This window comes from Mesocricetus auratus, unplaced genomic scaffold (assembly GCF_017639785.1).
Source record: "Mesocricetus auratus isolate SY011 unplaced genomic scaffold, BCM_Maur_2.0 Super-Scaffold_15014, whole genome shotgun sequence".
In the NCBI taxonomy this organism is placed as follows: Eukaryota; Metazoa; Chordata; class Mammalia; order Rodentia; family Cricetidae; genus Mesocricetus; species Mesocricetus auratus.
The window spans coordinates 67,908,538-67,927,612 of record NW_024429186.1 but is presented as its reverse complement, the minus strand read 5'-3'; the positions used below and the strand labels follow the sequence as shown (position 1 = coordinate 67,927,612).

General features: G+C 35.9%; 1 long non-coding RNA gene across 1 annotated transcript; it reads right to left on the bottom strand.

Moving 5' to 3' along the window:
* Window positions 1-552: 552 nt before the first annotated feature.
* LOC121139497 lies at window positions 553-1,492 on the bottom strand. The gene is made up of 2 exons (XR_005876450.1): window positions 1,407-1,492; window positions 553-852 (listed from the first exon to the last, which is right to left on the bottom strand). It is a non-coding gene; the product is annotated as an uncharacterized LOC121139497 (long non-coding RNA).
* Window positions 1,493-19,075: the final 17,583 nt, after the last annotated feature.

Below are 19,075 nucleotides of genomic sequence, written 5' to 3'. Positions count from 1 at the left end.
TGATATTCATTGCTGTTAGTCCAGCATGAAAATGTTTTACCCCTGAAATTATTTACATATTGCGACTTAATACATTGCTGATACATATTTAATTGACAAGATTTTCAAAAGCACAATGAATAATATGAATATTCCAGATAGTTTATTCAATGTCTGTTCTTTCTCTTTGCTGATATTACTATGATTTTTCTCTCACAATTAATTACAGGAGCAGCTTAATCTATCATCATAGTGCAATTATGCACATCCTCTTCCCAACATGTGTCAATCACATGAAATCAAATTCTGGAATTAATTGATAGGGAAAAACTCATTCTTTGCAAACAGGCAAAATTATGGACTTCTCTTGCCTTTGAACTTACACACACACAGAGAGAGAGGGGGAGCATTGCTTTTACAGTTGTAACTCTTTTTCTCCAAAAAGTTAGAGATTTGAAATATAAATATAGGTTACTTTTGAAATGAGAAAGAAGTATCATGTAAGTTTTCAAGTAAAAAAATAAAAGAGAAAATTGTGATTGTTAATGAGAATAATTTGGGAGAAACGAAAAATTATCTGTACAAATAACAATTTAAAAAATAATAATTACTGGAGTGACAGTCCTGAGGATTGAACAATGTCTGAGAGCTAGAGAAAGAGTGGAGGGGGGGTTATACAGGAAAGCAGGTATCCCCCAGAAAGTATTAGGAAGGAGGGATTTGTGGGTGCAGATGAACGCAGGTGGAAACACACAGTGGTAAGGACACCACAAATGTTGTTTTCCTGATTCCTTAAATACATTCTTGTCCAAGGTTGTACCACTGGTAAAATGAAGAAAGTGATGGAATCTGAATTGGACTCATGAATCTTTCCTACAAGTATAAGATAATCAGAATTAGAATGCATTACAGACTGTGTTGCTGCAGCCAAATATAAACTCTCTTTTTTTTCCTCATACCGATTTATATATTCACTGGATATAACAATGAATTATATAAGGACATTTTATGCAAGTATTTAATGTGCATTTAACAGATTCCCCCACCAACACCATCTCATTTTTCACCCATCTGCCGTCTAGTTTTACTTGTGCCCCATCATATAATATATATAGACATAGGAAAATTACTCCTTTCTTCTCATAATCTCATTCATTTTGTGGTTTAAGTGTCAAGAATAGATGATATTATATCAAAATTATTTTAAGACAATTATAACAATTCTGCTCTTCATTTTTCTCACCATTTAAAGATATGAATGATCCAGTTATGCACAATTAAGCATATATTTGCAACGTGTTTCTAAAGAAAAAGTATTTCCTTTTATAATGACAAAAAGAATCTGCCTAATTAATACTGTGCCATCTCAAACCCTATTGTGTTTTCTTCCTTCTACAGACATGGTTGCTGAGGATACTAGCAATTACCTTTTCATTATTATTCTTAAGAACGCAGTGTCAGAGATCTTGGAAATGTAGTGCCTGGATGATACCATAGAACTGCTGAATCTTCTATGAGTAAAGCAATAGTATTGTGATTATTACTGTTTTTGACATAAATACTGCCCAGTGCAATTTTAAGTGATGTGGTAGAAATCTCATTGTACTTTTTGTTTCAACTTTGCCAGAAGTCCTTATGTTAAAGATTTGGACAGAGTAGACACATGGAAAATGGTAAAACCTATAGAAGATGTGTTTTTAGGGTACAGAGACTGTTTACAAAGTAGATTGTGGAAGCTAGGGTATGCCATTTTTCTTGCCTTTGCTTCTTGACTATGAGTAGTTTTGTTTTTCCTGGACACTCCCACAAGGTCTGAGCCACCATTGCCCCAGCACATCATCCAGAGTTGAAGGTTTTACAGCTCTAATCATGTCCCAGTCCCACCACAATATTTTCTATATACTAATTTATTTTTACTATGATGTTTAAGTAAGAATTTACAATTCAAAATGATGATCTCAGTCAACTTAATCGATATACTAATCACTTGCCTTTGAGGTATAGTGGGAATATGGATCATCTTCTCAGATTTCTAGACTATAAGCAGGCATTAGCAAACAATGTCACCATTCTATAATTAGTTCTATAGAACTTGCATGTCATAAATAAGTACAACATATATCCTTCAACTGAAACCTCCATTGTTTATCCTCTATTCAGTAATTTGTTATTTGGGTTTTATAATAAGCTAGATCATATGATATTTGTTTTTGCTTGCAATATGAAACACAATATTTTCTATATTCAATGATTTTATCATATATAACAGGACTAAATCATATTTCTATATATGACTGCTATCTACTCATCTATTTGTAGATACTTAGATTGATACTAAATATTTTATATTGTTAATAATATTGTAATGGACAGAGTAGTGAGGGTCTCCTTCCTTGAAAATAAATTCATTCTTTCTAGCTACATCCAAATATTATTTGTGCCACCAGCTTGACATTGGGCTTGTAGGAACTATTAAGATGTTAAGTTATTTGATGACTTCCAGCACTGCCATTTTTTTCCACCATCAGGTTTAACTTTATGCTATGAAACATGTTTTGATAAATTTTATGGTATTGAACTGAAACTGTAACCACAAGTTGGAAATGGAAATACATAGTTATATATTATAAAGAAGAAATATTCTTATACACTTCTTAATTTGGAAGCTACTTTAACTATATTTACTTGATATGAGTGATAAAAATCACCAGATTGTTTGATACTTTGAGTTTAGTCTCATTATTTCTAGCCACGAAGGTCTTGACCATTTCAACAATCAATCTTAGAAAACACTAGGCTTAACAATATTGAAGAATCTTGATTGCATGGAATATTAATTTTGGTTTGTTTACCACAGAAATATCTAAGTCTTTAATATGCTAATGTACATGCTCAATTACTAATTCAAAGAATACAAAAAGCACCATATTCACGGACCACTTGATTATGGAAGTTAATGTCTTAGAAGCTGTATTATGAACATATATGCTCTTTGAAATATATCCCATCCCTAAGTGTAAGGATGGTAAAAATAAAATATGAGAATTAAAGTGCAATTTTGAAACTATTGTTTTAATTGGTATTCACTTCGTTTCTCCAAGGTAACCTTGCTTCTTTGGGGCTATTTCTGTGTTCACAACTAAAAATTGGAAGAAATAGAAATATTCATTATAATATAATTCTAGAAGTACTCAAAGTTTGAATTTATTGAGTGCCAAGTACTCAACCTGTGTAGATATTCATACTGACTTAATTATTGTACCAGAAATTTTAATTATTATATCTGCTACACATTTTTATCTTACATACACCATGTTTGCAAATCTAGCATGCTTTAATCCTCTAGGGCTACTGTAACATATATAACAAAATGAGGACCTTAAAAACAGAGGTTTCATAGTTTTAGAAGCCAAATGACCTCAAAGACAGCTAGCAGGATTAGTTCATCAGGACACTGAGGGAATGATTACCTTCAGGTTTCTCTCCTGATAATCTTCTCCCTGTATTTTATACATTCAAGTCCATGTCTCTCTTCCAATTTCTCCTTTCAGTAAGAATTCTCATCACATAATTAAAGAAGGAAGTAGAATACACCAATTATTTGATACTGAGGTATTGGCTCATTTAGTGATTTATTTAAAATGCTGTGTGTGGTGACTCTTTGCCAGCATGACTTCATTTGTTATCTGGAATAGAATGACCTAGAGAAATATCAGAATCAATGGGTATTGTCCTTAAAAACCCCCTGACTAACCTTTATTCTGTTGTAAAATGGCATTTGAGTTTTCACCCCACCTTGTGAGTTTAGAGTAAAAATAACAGGAATAAACTAGATCAGATAGTCTTCAAGAATTATCCTGGTCTACTGGAGGTATCTCTCCTCTTCCATTCTAATTGGTTTCAGAGTGCTTATTCCAGAATAATATTTGACTACACTTTATACTTAAGGCTCTGTCTTTACATAATTACTTCCTAAGACTGTATTTAAAATTGAGATATTATTCTGAAGTATTAGGGACTTGGATTCTAGCTTTTCATTTTGGGGTTGGATAGAATACAACTTCAGCACATGCTCATTTGCCTATTCTAGAATATTTTCTCTTCTTTGGCTGCAGTTGCCTCTATCTTTTCCAAACAGAAATGAATAGAATCATATTTGGATGTGAAGAAATTTAAACTCTAAACAGTAGCATGTGTTTTTGTCAGAAAAAGATAAAACAAACACATAAAATAGTTGGTAAAGTTCAGGCCAATAAGTAAAAAAGTAATTGCTTTAGCATTGCAGTAATACCTATTTATTTTTCAATGTTATCTCACTCTGAAGGAGAGATATGATTCTCCATGCATTTGATAATGACACTGTTTTGTAATTTATTCTAAATCTGAACTTGATGGAATCTAAATCAAGATAAGATTGAACGATGACAAAGTTGAAATAATTAAGTTTTGCTGAGTTATTACTATATGACAGATCCTTGGATTTATAGAGGCCGCTGCCATTATGGAAATATTGCTATTTTTCTAATATTGCTAAAAGAACTTTTTTCACAAAAGGAAATAAATTCTTCAATTTCAATGCTTTATCTATAAAGAGTAGTAGAATTTAACAGGAGAGACTTGATATATCCCCAATATATTAACTGAAATCACAAGAAAATAAGCCAGTTTGGATCACACTCAAGCATGTCCATACTCCAGAATAGAGGACTGATCATTAAAATAGTCTGATCACCTCACAGAAGTACTGTAAGCTGCCCTTCCTCCAAAATTCTTATAGCACTTGTTCTGTAGATTTACTCCTTTGTGTTTGTTGTCCCCAAATGCCTCCAACTAACACTGTTGTGCTTTTATGATATTTCAGAGCTTTAACAGTGAATATCTACTCAGTGTTTTCCTTAGTATTTGCTAGAATGACAGAATACACTGATGTCCTTAACATATAGTTAACTGAGTATTCACAAATACTTCTTCAGAAGGACAAGAGTACTCTCTAAAACAGACTTGACAAACACCACTTTCTTTCCCATTGCTACATGTCTACATGAGGTTTCTATTAGAATTGTTTAAGTAATGGTAATCTCTCTTATATTTTAACTCAACTTCATGCATTTCCATTCTTGATTCTATGGTTTAGGTAAAATTGCTCTGCATCTGCCAGGGAGTCCCATCCTGGAAAACACTCAGTTTGCTGATTTTGTGATGTGGTGAAAACTTTAGGCAACATCAATGTTCATATAAGATTAAGAAAGTTTCATTAGGACCATGGTTACTCCTTACCATAGCATGTTATTATAAAAAAATAGCAAACCTCGCCTTTTTCTTCCTGTCTGAATATATGGTCACTTCTGCTGTGTTTCTGCCTTTAGATTCCCTTGACCTTGAGACCTTAATTAGAGGACCATCAGATGGAACCATTTTATATTTAACTTTTAGATTCTAAAGCTATGAACCAAATGCACTTTTATTTACAAAGGCTTTATCCTATACACGTGTTATAGTAAAAATAAATGAACTAATTGACTAATAGACGTTGCATGTATTGTGTATATTGAGGCATGCTCATAGATTTACCATATATGTATCCCTTACCGTGACTATGTGCATGACTCCATGATTGCTAATATCTTTGGAAGCTTTTAATCTTCGTATGTTTTTTTTTTGGTTTTCCTTTTTTATTTATATTAGAAGCAAGCTTGCTTCACAAGTCAATCCCAGCTCCCTCTCACTCCCCTCCTCCCCTGCCGCCCAACATGCCCCCCAATCTCCCACCCAATCCCAACTCCAATCCCCAGGGAGGGTGAGGCCCTCCATGGAGGATCTCTAGAGTCTTTCATTTCATTCAGGGCAGGCCCTAGGCCCTCCCCTATGTGCCTAACCCTGAGAAAGCATCCCTCATTGTGGGATGGGCACCCAAAGTCCATTTGTATGCCAGGTTGAATACTGATCTACTGACCAAGGCCCCATTTATTGCCTAGGCCTCCTCACTGACACCCACATTCAGTGGGTGAGATGGATGAGTCCCATGCTTCTATGTTCTTGTTCTCTGTTACTTTAGACTCCCATTATCCAACCATACATCTAGATCAGCACTGTGCTGCATCAAGAGGTTTTTTATTTCAGTAACACAGTCAAAACAAATAATGTGTCCTCAAACTATCACACTTGTCTTCTGGTTTCCCTATACCATTCCTACAATAATCAAGGAAAAAGGAGAGTATTTCTGTTTGGCAAGTAGAAATAATTTTCAATGCAGGATTCTAGGTCACTTTAGCATAGTTTTGTTCTGTCTGCTCTTTTATAAGTCAGATCTTATATAATGTGTCTTCACACAGTATACCAAATCAGTTAAATTTTAAATATTCCCTTATATATATATTTTATTCTCTTCATTAAAATTACACAAATTTGCCCATCAATCCTATTATGCTGTCAAGTTTTACTGTATCATTTTGTATCTTCAATATGAAATTTTATTTCTGCCTCCTAAGATACAACATTCCCCAAGCTGTTCAACCTGCATATTTAGCTTCCTGAAAGCATAGGATCTAACACAACATTTGAAAAAGATAATACAATAAAATACCTCTTCTGTGGAAGAGAGATGGGGTATTTGTAATGCCTTCCTTTACTTATAAATAATAGTTCAAAAATAATGTTAGTGGTCTTTTAAAAAATCTTAAGAGCCAAGAGAAGAGGATTGAGACAAGATCATCTGAATGGATGGGGAACACGGTGAGGGGTAAGGGGGAGTGGGAGCTGGGAAGAAGAGAGGGGGAGAAGAGAAAGACAGAGTAGGTCATGGGGGAAAAGGAAGTTGAGTGGGTGGGGGTAGAATAGGGGGAAGAGGGAATCATAGGTTAGAAGACAGATCAGGCACCAGAGTGACCTCTAGTGATCTAAAGGGATAACACCAATTGGCAAGCTAAGTAATAGTGGAGAGACCACCTCGAATGCCCATTGCTGATAGTGAACTTGATGCCTATAACCATCTGGGAGCCTTCATCCAGTGGCTGATGGAAGCAGAGGCAAACACACAGTTAAACACTGAACTGAACCCAAGGAACCCAGTGGCAGAGAGAGAGGAGTGATGAGCAAATTGGCATAGATTGGGCTGGCAAAACCAGCAGAGACAGCTGATCTGAACAGGGGAGAGCTCTTGGACCCCAGAGTGACAGTGGGGAGGCCAGCATGGGACTGATCTGGACCCCCCAAATGTGAGTGTCAGCGAGAAGGCCTGGGCAACCTATGGGGCCTTGAGCAGTGGATCAGTGTCTATCCCTGGAATACAAACAGTCATTGTGTGCCCATAGCACAAAGAGGGATGCTCTCTCAGCCTGGACTGTTAGGGGAATGCCTGGACCCTACCCGGAGTGAAATGACAGACTCTAGATATCCCCTATGTGGAAGGAATTGGCAACAGGGTGGGAGGCTGGGGGGCAAGGGGAGTGCGAGAGGAGGGGAGGGAGAGGGAACTGGGATTGACATGTAAAACAAGCTATTTAAAATTAAAATAAAATGATATTAAAAAAGAAAAAAAAATCTTAAGAGTCTGGAACCAAAATATTTGGGTTGGTCATCTATCTGTGTCAAGATTTTTAACCAAAATAAAGTAATTTACCTAGTAGAAACCTATCCTAAGGAGAAGGTCTACAGGAGTACTAAAATATCTATAATAACTGCTGCATATTCTTAAATGGTCTCCATTGCAGTTTCTCTTTTTTTCTCTATAAGAGGTAAGCAATTCTTAAGATACTAAAAGTCATTGGCTCATACTCAAGACAAACATGGCATGACTCACTTAAACTGGGATTTTAGCTGTAAAGTAAAGGAGAACTATACCACAATTCATAGACTCAGAGAAGCTAGGTAAAATGGCGGGCACAAGGCACGACGCATAAATCTCACTGTGAGGGGAAATAGTATGAATATTGCCAGTGGAGAAGAAGAGGCTAGAGAGGTGAAGGGAGATGGGGAGGTGGGAAGTGGGGGAATCATGTGACAGGGAGGAAGAAGAGAGAGAGAGAGAGAGAGAGAGAGAGAGAGAGAGAGAGAGAGAGGGAAAAGACAGAGACAGAGACAGAGAGAGACAACTGGAATCTTGAGGCATCTCAGGGGTGAGCTAGAAATGTAGAGCATTGCAAAATCCCAGGACACTTTGTGAGTGACCCTAGCAATATAGGGGCTCCATTTCCTGAACAAGCCAACTGTTTTAACAGGATGATTTCCAATGGAGGTACTGAGACACCAAAACAGCCTCAAATCCTTCAGCCTACAATTTGTCTTGCCTACAAGATGCACTAAGTTAAAGGTGGCACAGAAATTGTGGGAGTGATCAACTAATGACTGGCCCAGCTGGAGACACTTGCCCTGAGAGGGAGATCACTTCTGAGGGCTAGTATCCAGAGGCAGTATACCCCAAAGAGCTAAGAAAACCAAACATGACAGTCTTATTAAGTGAATGATATATTGCTGTATTAATATACTGCTGCTATATTGATATATTGATATATATTGGTATATTGATATGCTGCTGTATTGATAGATTAGTGCCTAGCCCCACTATTGTAAGAGAGATTTCCCCCAGCCACTGATTGAAACAATGCAGACGCCGACTTCAAAACACTAGGTAGACCTCAGAAGAGGTGGAGGAAATATTATAGGAGCCAGTGGGTCAAAGTCACAAGAAAACCCCCATAATCAACTATCTTGGGCTCACAGTGACTCACAGAGACTACAAATACACCTGAGAACTGACCTAGGTCCTCTGAATATATGTCACCGTCATGGAACATGGCCTTCTTGAGAAACTCCTATCAGTTAAAGGCAGGGGATGTCCCTGCCTGTGTTGCCTGCTTTGAGGACATAGTCATTATACTGGATTGCCTAGTCCAGTCTTAATAGAAGAGGGTGTGCCTAATCTCACTGAAATTTGATGTAGTATGACTAGCTGATATTCATGGGAGATATGAAAGGCCTGCTCTTTACCTGAACAGAAATAGAGGAAGAGGAGTGGGACAAGGGAGAATTACCAGAAAGATAGAAGGGAGGGAAAACATTGGTTGATATGTAAAAATAAAAGATAAATAAGCAAAAACAAAAAGCAAAAAATTTTAAACAAAAAAACAAGAAATGCTGTTTAGGTTATGGGGAAACAACACACTTCTATGCAGTTGCTAGAAATCTAAACTCTGTATCCACTATGGAAATTAGTGGGGAGATTCCTTAATAACCTAGAAACAAATCTATCATAGAACACATATATATTTCACTTTGTATATACTCAAATAACTTTAAGTCTTACAACAGAGATATTTGCTCTTCCATGTACCATGAGTTCTGATTGGTCATAATAATAAAAACCTAGAGTCCAATCTTAGAGGGAGAAAGCAGGAATATCAGAGAAGCAGAGGAGCCAGTGACTAGAGTTCTTAACTCTACAAAATCCTCAGACCAAAAGAGAATGAATTCCTGTCTCCTCCCTCCTGATAGTACTCTCTAAGCCATATCAATTCCTGTTTGCCTGTACAAACCTTCAGATTTCTATGATTAACCACTGTCTAGGTCCACCTTCTGATCTTCAAGCAAGCTTAGATATCACATTTCCCCTTTTGATCTAAAATAAAAAGAGAGGGTTATAACTAATATAAGAAATGATGGAGATGAGCAAATTGGCAAGGAATGGGCTGGCAAAACCAGCAGAGACGGCTGATCTGAACAGGGGAGTGCTCTTGGACCCCAGACCGACAGTGGGGAGGCCAGAATGGGACTGATCTGGACCCCCCCAAATGTGAGTGTCAGTGAGAAGGCCTGGGCAACCTATGGGGCTCTGAGCTGTGGATCAGTGTCTATCCCTGGTATACAATCTGTCTTCATGTGCCTATGGCACAAAGAGAGATGCTCTCTCAGCCTGGACTCTTAGGGGAGTGCCTTGACCCTACCAAGAGTGAAATGATAGACTTTAGACATCCCCTATGTGGAGGGATTTGGCAATAGGGTGGGAGGGAGGGTGGAAGGGGAGTGCGGGAGGAGGGGAGGGAGAGGGAACTGGGATTGACATGTGAAACAAGCTATTTAAAATTAAAATAAAAAATGATTAAAAAAAAAAAAAAAAGAAATGATGGAGAATGTCTGTATTCTGTGAATACATGTTTCTCTTATAGGTTGATGAGTCATGTTATTTCAGCCAATGAATAGGATGGAGGTAGCCAGACAGAAAGAACAATTGGGGCAAGCAGACTAGAAGAATTCTGGGATGGGCTGCTGAGGAAGAAAGTGTCTCAGCCATCACCAGTAACCATGTGGAAACAAATAGATTAAGAGTTAGCCAATGAGAAGCCTGAGACATTTGTATGTTTATAGTTAGTATAATAAGCCTCTGGGTGTTTATTTGTGCCAAAGTGCTGAGGACTGGGCAGAACAGAAACTTCTATCCACAAATGGCGCCCAAATGTCTGGCAAGAATTTCCACATAAAAGTTGACAAAAACTTTAAAAGGGTTCTAAACCACACTGGGCTTCCTAGTCTCAAAGTCTCATGCAGGCTATGATGCAAAGATGCAATGGCAGTTTGGCTTGAGCACAACATGGCAGATTCCTGCCACAGCACACAGAGTCCATTTCCAAGGCATACAGCATACCATAGACATGGCAGATTTAGGTTTTACTCATAAAGACAAAGATTTATGGCTGTGTGATACAAGCTGCTTGATGACAGCATAAACCAGAGTCCAAGAGGTGAGCACAGCTCCCAGACCTGGCAGTAGACATACCACTGCCATTTTACAAAGCCAAACTGGGTGTAGTCAGCAGTCAGCTGTCTCTTTAATTCTAACCTGAGTAACTTTGGGTGACTATCCAGGCACAGAGATGTCTCAGTAAATTCTAGAGGTTATATATTATCTTTCTAAGTTCTTTGATGGAATTGAAGACAAATAGTCATGATTAGTTTTACTTATTTATGATAAAAGATAAGTTGCATATAAAATTTAGACTCACAAAGATAGGCTAGATTATGTAAAATTTTCTTTAAATTTTTCCAAATATTAGTGAACTAAATTTTGTATAGTTCCTGCTTTATAACTGTTTTGTTATATCTAATTTTACTACATCAAATTTAAAACATTCCCTTTTATTTAGACCAAAAAGAGGAGATGATGATGGATGTACTTCTGTATGCTCTGAATATATGGCTCTCTCGTTGGTTAATGGATAAAGCTGGTTTGGCCAATGGACAAAGAGCCTATCATTAAAACATCTTAAATGCCATATTCTATTGTGTTGGAAGACAACCTGTCTATCTAAAATATATCTCTGTTTGACCTTGAAACATACCCAACATGACTTGAAGTTCGATTGTAATAGGTGCTTAATTGCTAATCTACATTTCCTTATTATGCTAAATAGTTGGCAACAATAACTTTCAAAGCCTAAAATTTTGCATTACATTGTTAAATGAGTTGCTACTTTGTTTTCTTTTAGCCTAAACTTAAAAATTTTGCTGTCATTTTACCCAGTTATGATTTGTTCTTCTGAAGAATGGAATGTATGAACCTCAGATTTCGATACAAATACCATGGCAGAAAGATATTTACTTACAAAGGAAATTGGGTCAGAATGAAGGAGCAACAAATGAACAAAGCAACACAGAATCGCATACTTACCCATTAATCATTGCATTAAATTAAAATGTATAAAATCTTTCAGTAAGTATTATAGAAGCCTAACTAGATTAGGTCTAACTAAATACTCTCTGCAGGACTCCCCACCTATAAACTCACCTATGCTGAAGGTAAAATTATAAGAAATACATACAGATATCCAAAGAGTAAGGAGGGGTGGTATTATATGTATATTAAGTAGAAAAGATTTAAGTGAAAGTGTAAAATGAAATAATATTAAGTTAGGTTAAAGAGGTCAGTGCATCAAGATGCCACAAACTAATAAATACATTCTATGTTTGCAGCATTTGAATACATGAGGCAAATATGCATAAATATGGAGGAAGAGATATGTGGTGTAACAATGTAGGGCTTTTACATACACCATTTATCAAGAGATTATTCAAATATCCAACAAGGAACATTGGTCATTGTGATGGTTTGAGCATGTATGTCCCACATAGACTTATGTATTTGAATGCTTGGCCTATTAGAAGTAGCACTGTTAGGAGGTATAGCCTTATTGAGGGAAGTGAGACAATGTGAAGGTAGGCTTTGGGTTTATACAAGCTCAAGCTACACACATTGTGACACACCAAGAATCTTTCTTCTGCCAGGAAATCAAGGTATAAATTCTCAGGTCTTTATCCAGAACCATGTCTGACTCCATACCACCATGTCACACTATGATGATGATGGATTAAACCTCTAAACTGTAAGCCACACACAATTAAAAGTTTTCCTTTGTAAGAGCTGCCATAGTCATGGTGTCTTTTCACAGCAACAGAATCCCAAATGAAGAAAGTCAAATGAAGAAAGTCATGTACTACAATTAAACATGTCAGAAGTATTAAAAGCATTTTACTTAAGTTACAGACTACATGATAGTCAAAAGCAAATATGGAACATTCTCAAGATAGGTAAAAAACACAAGTGTGTTTACAACAGCTAAAATTATATGAATTTCTTTTTACTCCTATGCTGTAAAACTAGAAATTGATCATCAGGTGTTTAAGAAAATATGTAAGTACCAGGAAATTAAGTAGAATGAACAGGAATAATGAATCAAATTGAAATGAATCCAGATTTAATCATATCATGAACTGATTTAAAATGAGTAAATAACACAATACTTCTAGTATATAGCAAATACCATTGTAAAGAGGATGATTATCATAATAAACACTACTAAAAGATAAAGAAAATGTTCAATAAAACTTTAAAGATAAAAAATAACTCATAGATAAGATTAAATAAATAAATAATCAGCACAAAAATTTAGCAAAATTTATACGAGGTTTCAAAAAATTACCTAATATAAAAATGACCTTGCTAAGTAAAGGGAAGAATCGCATTGAAGCCTCTATGAATTGTAAGAAGAAAACATGTTAAACATAAATACACATATAAGAAGAAGCAAGGTTCCCAATTAGGCAGGGAAACTTTTCAACTTGATATAAAGTAAACAACCAACCCAATTAAATAAATAGGAAAAGAGCATGGACACATCTCTGAAAGACATATAGAGATATCCAAATGTGATCTGAGAGGAAAGTTCAAAACCATTTACAACAGGAAACATACAGAGGAAACTAACATGAACAATCATATTATGCCTTTTAGAAACATCTAAGAAAGTATTTGCAGATATATTGGAAAAAAGTCGAATAACTAGTGAGGTCACTGACTATGGAGTCTGCAGTCCTTTCTGACATTCTCTCTATATTGCAAGTAGTGAAGTAGAATGTTACTTCCAAATTTGTGATGACCTGTGAACTTAGGAATCTTCATGGTCTCTAAGAAATCATTATTTTACTTTTAAGCCATTTAGAGTTGTGAACTGAAATATATGTAGGAAAGAAATGTGAAAAAATGGAGGAAAAAAGCATTTCTTCTAAAAAAAAGAGAGACTTCTTGTAACTGACACGGGGAGTAAGAAAAATGATCTTTAACCCTAAATAGAAGAAATGTTATCTTCAAAGCAAAAATCTAAAGCTGCAAGAGTATAATGTATACATGATTTTCACATATACCTTGTTCTATAAAGAAATATTTTATATATTAAATTAAAATGTAATACATGGGAAAATATATTTATATCTTCATATTCATATTTATAAAGACTTATAATAGTATTTCCCTTTCTACTGTTTAGATCGGTGGTCCTCAACCTTCTTAATGCTGTGACCCTTTAATATAGCTCCTCATGATCTGATGAACCTCAACCATAAAATCCTTGAAAATTCCAGAGTACATTTTGTCTTGGCCATCTACTGCTGGGCATGTTTACCTTAGTTGTGGTTTGTATACCCCACAAGACTCTGATAAAGAAAACTAATTTTCCTTTTGTGTGTGGTAGTCAATTGGTGATAGCTTCTGGGATAGGGACAGAGGCTTGTGTCACCTTCCCTTCTCAGTGTTGGAACCTCATTTGCCTTAAATAAAGAAGGGTCTATTCTTATACCCAGGACTAATATGTTTGAGTAGCTTTTTACCAAAAGGTTACTAGTTGACAGTATGACATTGATGAATTTGGAATCTGATATAAAATACAGTACAATAAATATATGCTATTATGCTTCTTCTTTTTTATTTTTCTTCTTCTTCTTCAACTTCTTACTGCTACTACTACTACTACTACTACTCCTACTCCTCCTACTCTTTCAAATTGGCACAGTCTAGGATTATTAGAGAAGAAGTAACATTAACTGAGAATCTCTCAACATCTGATTACCCTGTAGACAGATCTGGAAGAGCATTGATGAATTTTGAATCTGGTATAAAGTAGAGTACAATAAATATATGCTATTATGCTTCCTCTTCTTCTTCTTCTTCTTCTTCTTCTTCTTCTTCTTCTTCTTCTTCTTCTTCCTCCTCCTCCTCCTCCTCCTCCTCCTCCTCCTCCTTATTTTTCTTCTTCAACTTCTTCTTACTGCTAATACTCCTCCTCCTCTTCCTCCCACGCCTCCTCCTCCTCCTCCTCCTTTTCCTCCTCTTCCTCCTCCTCCTACTACTGCTGCTACTACTATTTTTTCAACTTGGCACAGTCTACGATTATCAGAGAAGTAACCTTAACTGAGAAACACTGATCATCTGATTGCCCTTAGACAGACCTGGAAGAGCATTTTATTGATTGTTGTGGGCATGTTCAATCAGTCAACTGTTAGAGGTACCACACGTAGGTAGAAGTCCTGTGTTGTATAATAAAGTGGAAAAACCATGGGGAACAAGTGAGGAAGCAAGATTTCTCCATGTATTTCCTTCGGTTTCTGCCTCCAGCTTTTGTCATTATTGTCTCCCTACCCTGGCTTTTTGTTGAATATGAACTACAAGTTGACTATAAGTCAACCTTCAGAATGAGAATGTGCAGTCTGTGAGGAGAAGACCTTCCCATAAAATCTAATTAGTGGAATGCTTTGCCATTGTCATGGGGCTGAAGCTTTGGGATTCCTGACAGAGCTGCACCTGTGTTTTGTGTCAATAATATACAATCAGTCAGAGCTTTACCGCTCACCCTTACTTTCCTTTTCCTTGGATTGTTTGGGGGTAAAGTAACTGCAACCTTTAATCTCTGCATGTTTACAGATATAAAGTATTTAAGTGAAAAATGAAGTCGAAAATATTATTGGACCAAAAACTTCAAAATAACTCTCATTGAAAGAGTATTTCAGAGCAACCAAACATATAGTCTAAGAACCTAGCATATGTAAGTGTTGAGTTTCTTTACATGAGAAACAGATAGATGTACATTTCATTACACAAAGAATGATTAAGGAAAATTTTAAAGTGACCAAATATTTTAATTATATTTAAGAAGTATAGTAAATATAAGTTAAGATTAAATTAAAATGAATCTGGTGAAAAGGTAAATGATTTTATAAACAAACATTATAGGAAGCATTTGTTAATCACATAGCCAGAACAACATGTGTAAAGGCACACTAAGACATGCAGGCTAGCCTCTTCAACAAGCACCCGTGTCACACCGTCAAACACTATGCTATCTACCTTTTCATGTTACCTTAAAAAATTCCATAGCTGTCTTAGAACTAAATACAACTTCAGTTAGTAAATATCATCAGGCTTAATTACATTGCATAGAAAATATTTTATAGTCAGATGAACACCTTTGCAATTATGTTGTATAATAATGGCATATACAAATGTCTTATATAAGTACAAATTGCCTGAAGGTTTTTTCAATCATTCATGTTTTAATTTGAATGCATAATCATGTGAGACTGGTGGGCAGTAGTTCATATGATAAAGCTCAAGTATACAATTCCCTTTATGCATTAAATGGGTATTTTCCAGAATTGCTTGTATTATAATGCATCTGAATATTTTATACTGACATGGAACTCTTTAATATTTTGACTTGTCATGTAATAAATGTGTTGAAATATTAAATTTTGTCTAATATTGGATGACCTATTGATATTATTGGCAGTATGATTAAACACCTGGAACTATTTTTGCAACTGAATAACTTGACAACAATAAATGAATTAGAGCATTACATTTTAATATTAATTGACTTTCTGGAAAATTTAAGTTTATATATATATGTTATTTACAAAATTATAGATTATAATTTTATGATAAATGGTTTCTATTGAATTCATTTGTAATATAAATCCAGTATTAAAGCAATTCAAGCCTGAAACTTTAATTTTAAGATTTTCTAAGGATAATTTCAAATGAACAAGTCACAATCTAGTTCAAAGAAAATTAGTACAGTCTTAACAGTAACTACCAAAGAACTGAGCAATCATTTGGCAACTGAACAAACCATGACTATAATGATAATATATAATAAGATGAATTGGGTAAATATTTTTGAAAAATTTAGAATTAAATAGCTTGAAATAACATTTTAACAAGATTATTTCTACATGTGAATAAATATAGAATGGAGTTTCAATCATTGAATGTCACAGTCCATCCTTTTCTTCAGTGTATATATTTCAGTATGGAGTGATTTTAATGTCTTAATGGGGTTTAATAACAGGCATTTTAATTTTTTCTGGTTCTGATTACAGAGTTGTTTTCCTGTTTCATTTTTAATTGACTTTAGAGGAAATTAATTTTTATTTTTCACCATTGAGTAAATGGCTATTATATTGAAGTATAATCCTTTCTAATGAAAGACCTTGACTACCTTTCTAAGCCTTTTTTCCAAGTGTGTAATTAGTCATTGGGCCTTTGTTCTTGAATCTATTCATGTACTATACTATATTTGCTATTTTATTTATGGTGAAACAAGTTTTTGTTTCACTTTTTAAATTTTTACTTGAGGTATTGAAGAGTTTTTATGTCATAGTTAAACAAAGCTATCATCATATAGATCTACTAAGGGTGTCTTATTTTCATTTACTATTGCTGTGCTAGAACACCATGAACAAAAGTATCTTTGAATAGTAAAGAGCTTATTTCTTTTAAAAATGTTGGGGGTGGGGTGGAAAGAAATGCTTTATTTCACTCACAGTTCTATATAACAGTTTATTATCAAAACTAGTGAGGGCAGGGAATCAAGCAGGGCACTCGGAGGCAAGAGATGTGGAACACTCATGGAGAGGTTCAGCTTACTGGCTTGTAGATCATGGATTTCCGAGTCTTCTTTCTTATAGAACCCAGGGACTCCAGCTCAAGGATGGCACCACTCACAGTGATCAGAGCCTTCTCCCATCAATCATTATATCAGAAAATACCCAACAACTGAATCTTTTCTTCTTTATTTTCTGTAAGATTTTAGATGTGCGACTATTTTTGAAATGTTATAATAGAGAAACAGAGGCTGTGAAGAGGCTGAACAAAATTGATTTGGATGGCATCCTTTAATCAGAATTAGAAGAGCCTGTCTGACACAGACATCTTGAAGACCAATTAATGGTCAAAGAAGGAATCTTAACAGATTCAGATTGGCACATGATGAGCATCTGGTTTGTGCTCTCAATTTCAAATTACTCACTCCTGTCTTGATTAATTGTAAAAAAAATAGTTATTTACTTTTTATATGCATGGATTTCTGCCTCATAGATGAGAATATGTGCTATCTCATCCATGTTTGGTGCTCATAGAGTCCAAAGGAGGGCACCAGACTCACTGTAACTGGAGTTAAAGATGATGTGAACTGCCTTGTGTGGTGATGGGATCTGAATCTGAGTACTGCAATAACATCAAGCACTCTTAAATCCTGAGGCATCTTTCCAACCACTCCTTCTGGATTTCTTGTGAATATAGTGAAAATATATTATTCTTTCATACACTATGTCCTTACAAAATTTCTTCTCCCTCCTCTCCTTTCAACCATCTTTCTACTTCTTGGAACCACCAGATACAATCCACATCCATTTCTTCTTCAGAAAACATCAGACATCCAAGAGATGACAGCCAAACAGGACAAATCAAGATAAAATAAAGCAAGGCAAAAGTCCTCATATCAAGGCTACAGAAAGCAAAGTATTGGAGGAAAAGAGTCCTAAGAGTAGACAAGGAAATTGGAGATAGACCTGCTTCCACCGATAAATAGTCATAACATACAAACAGAGAACCTGGTGCTGATTCATGCTTGCAGTGTCAGTCTTGTTAGCCTGTGTGGCCACTAAGTAGTTGATTTCATGGACCAGGAGGTGTCCTTCTATCCCTCTGACTCCTCCAATCTTTCCCATCCCTGTTCCGCAGGTTGCCTCAATCCCCAAGGAGAGGGAGCCAATGGAGAACTCCAATTTAGACTCTCTCTGAATAATGTCTGACTGTGGGTCTCTGCACTTGATCTCATATTCTGCAAGAAGAAGCCTCTCTGATGATGATTGGAAAAAGCACCTATCTACAAGTATAGCAGGATATCATTGGGAATCAGGAATTTTTTCCCAGTTTAATTTGGTTCTACCCTAGACTTCCGGGCTATCAAGTCTCTGGTTCCTGGTCATCCAGGCAGCCTTAGGCATAGGCTCTGTGGAAGATTGGAAGAAAATGCTCACCAAAGGGAATGGAGCTATTAGGATGTGTGGCCTTATCTGGGTAGGTATGCTTTAGTTGGAGGAACTATATTAATGTGGAAGTGGGCTTTGAGGTCTCCTATGTGTTCATGTCATGCTGAGTGAGACAGACTCTTCCCAGTTGTCTCTGAGTCAAGATGTAAGAACTCTCAGTTCCTTCTCTAGCACCATGTCTGCCCTCATGCTGTCTTGGTTCCTGCTATGATGACAAAGGAATAAAACTCTCAAATGTAAGTGAGCCAGCACAATTAAATGTTTTCCTTTATAAGATTTGCCCTCGGCATGTTGTATCTTTACAGCAATAGAAATACTAAGACAGGCTCTATGTGGTATGTGCCTCAAGATAAACGAGACATTGGTTGGCCTTTCTCACAAGTTCTATGACACCATTGCCCCAGTATATTTTGTAGCTGGAGATATTTGTGACTGAACTGGTGTC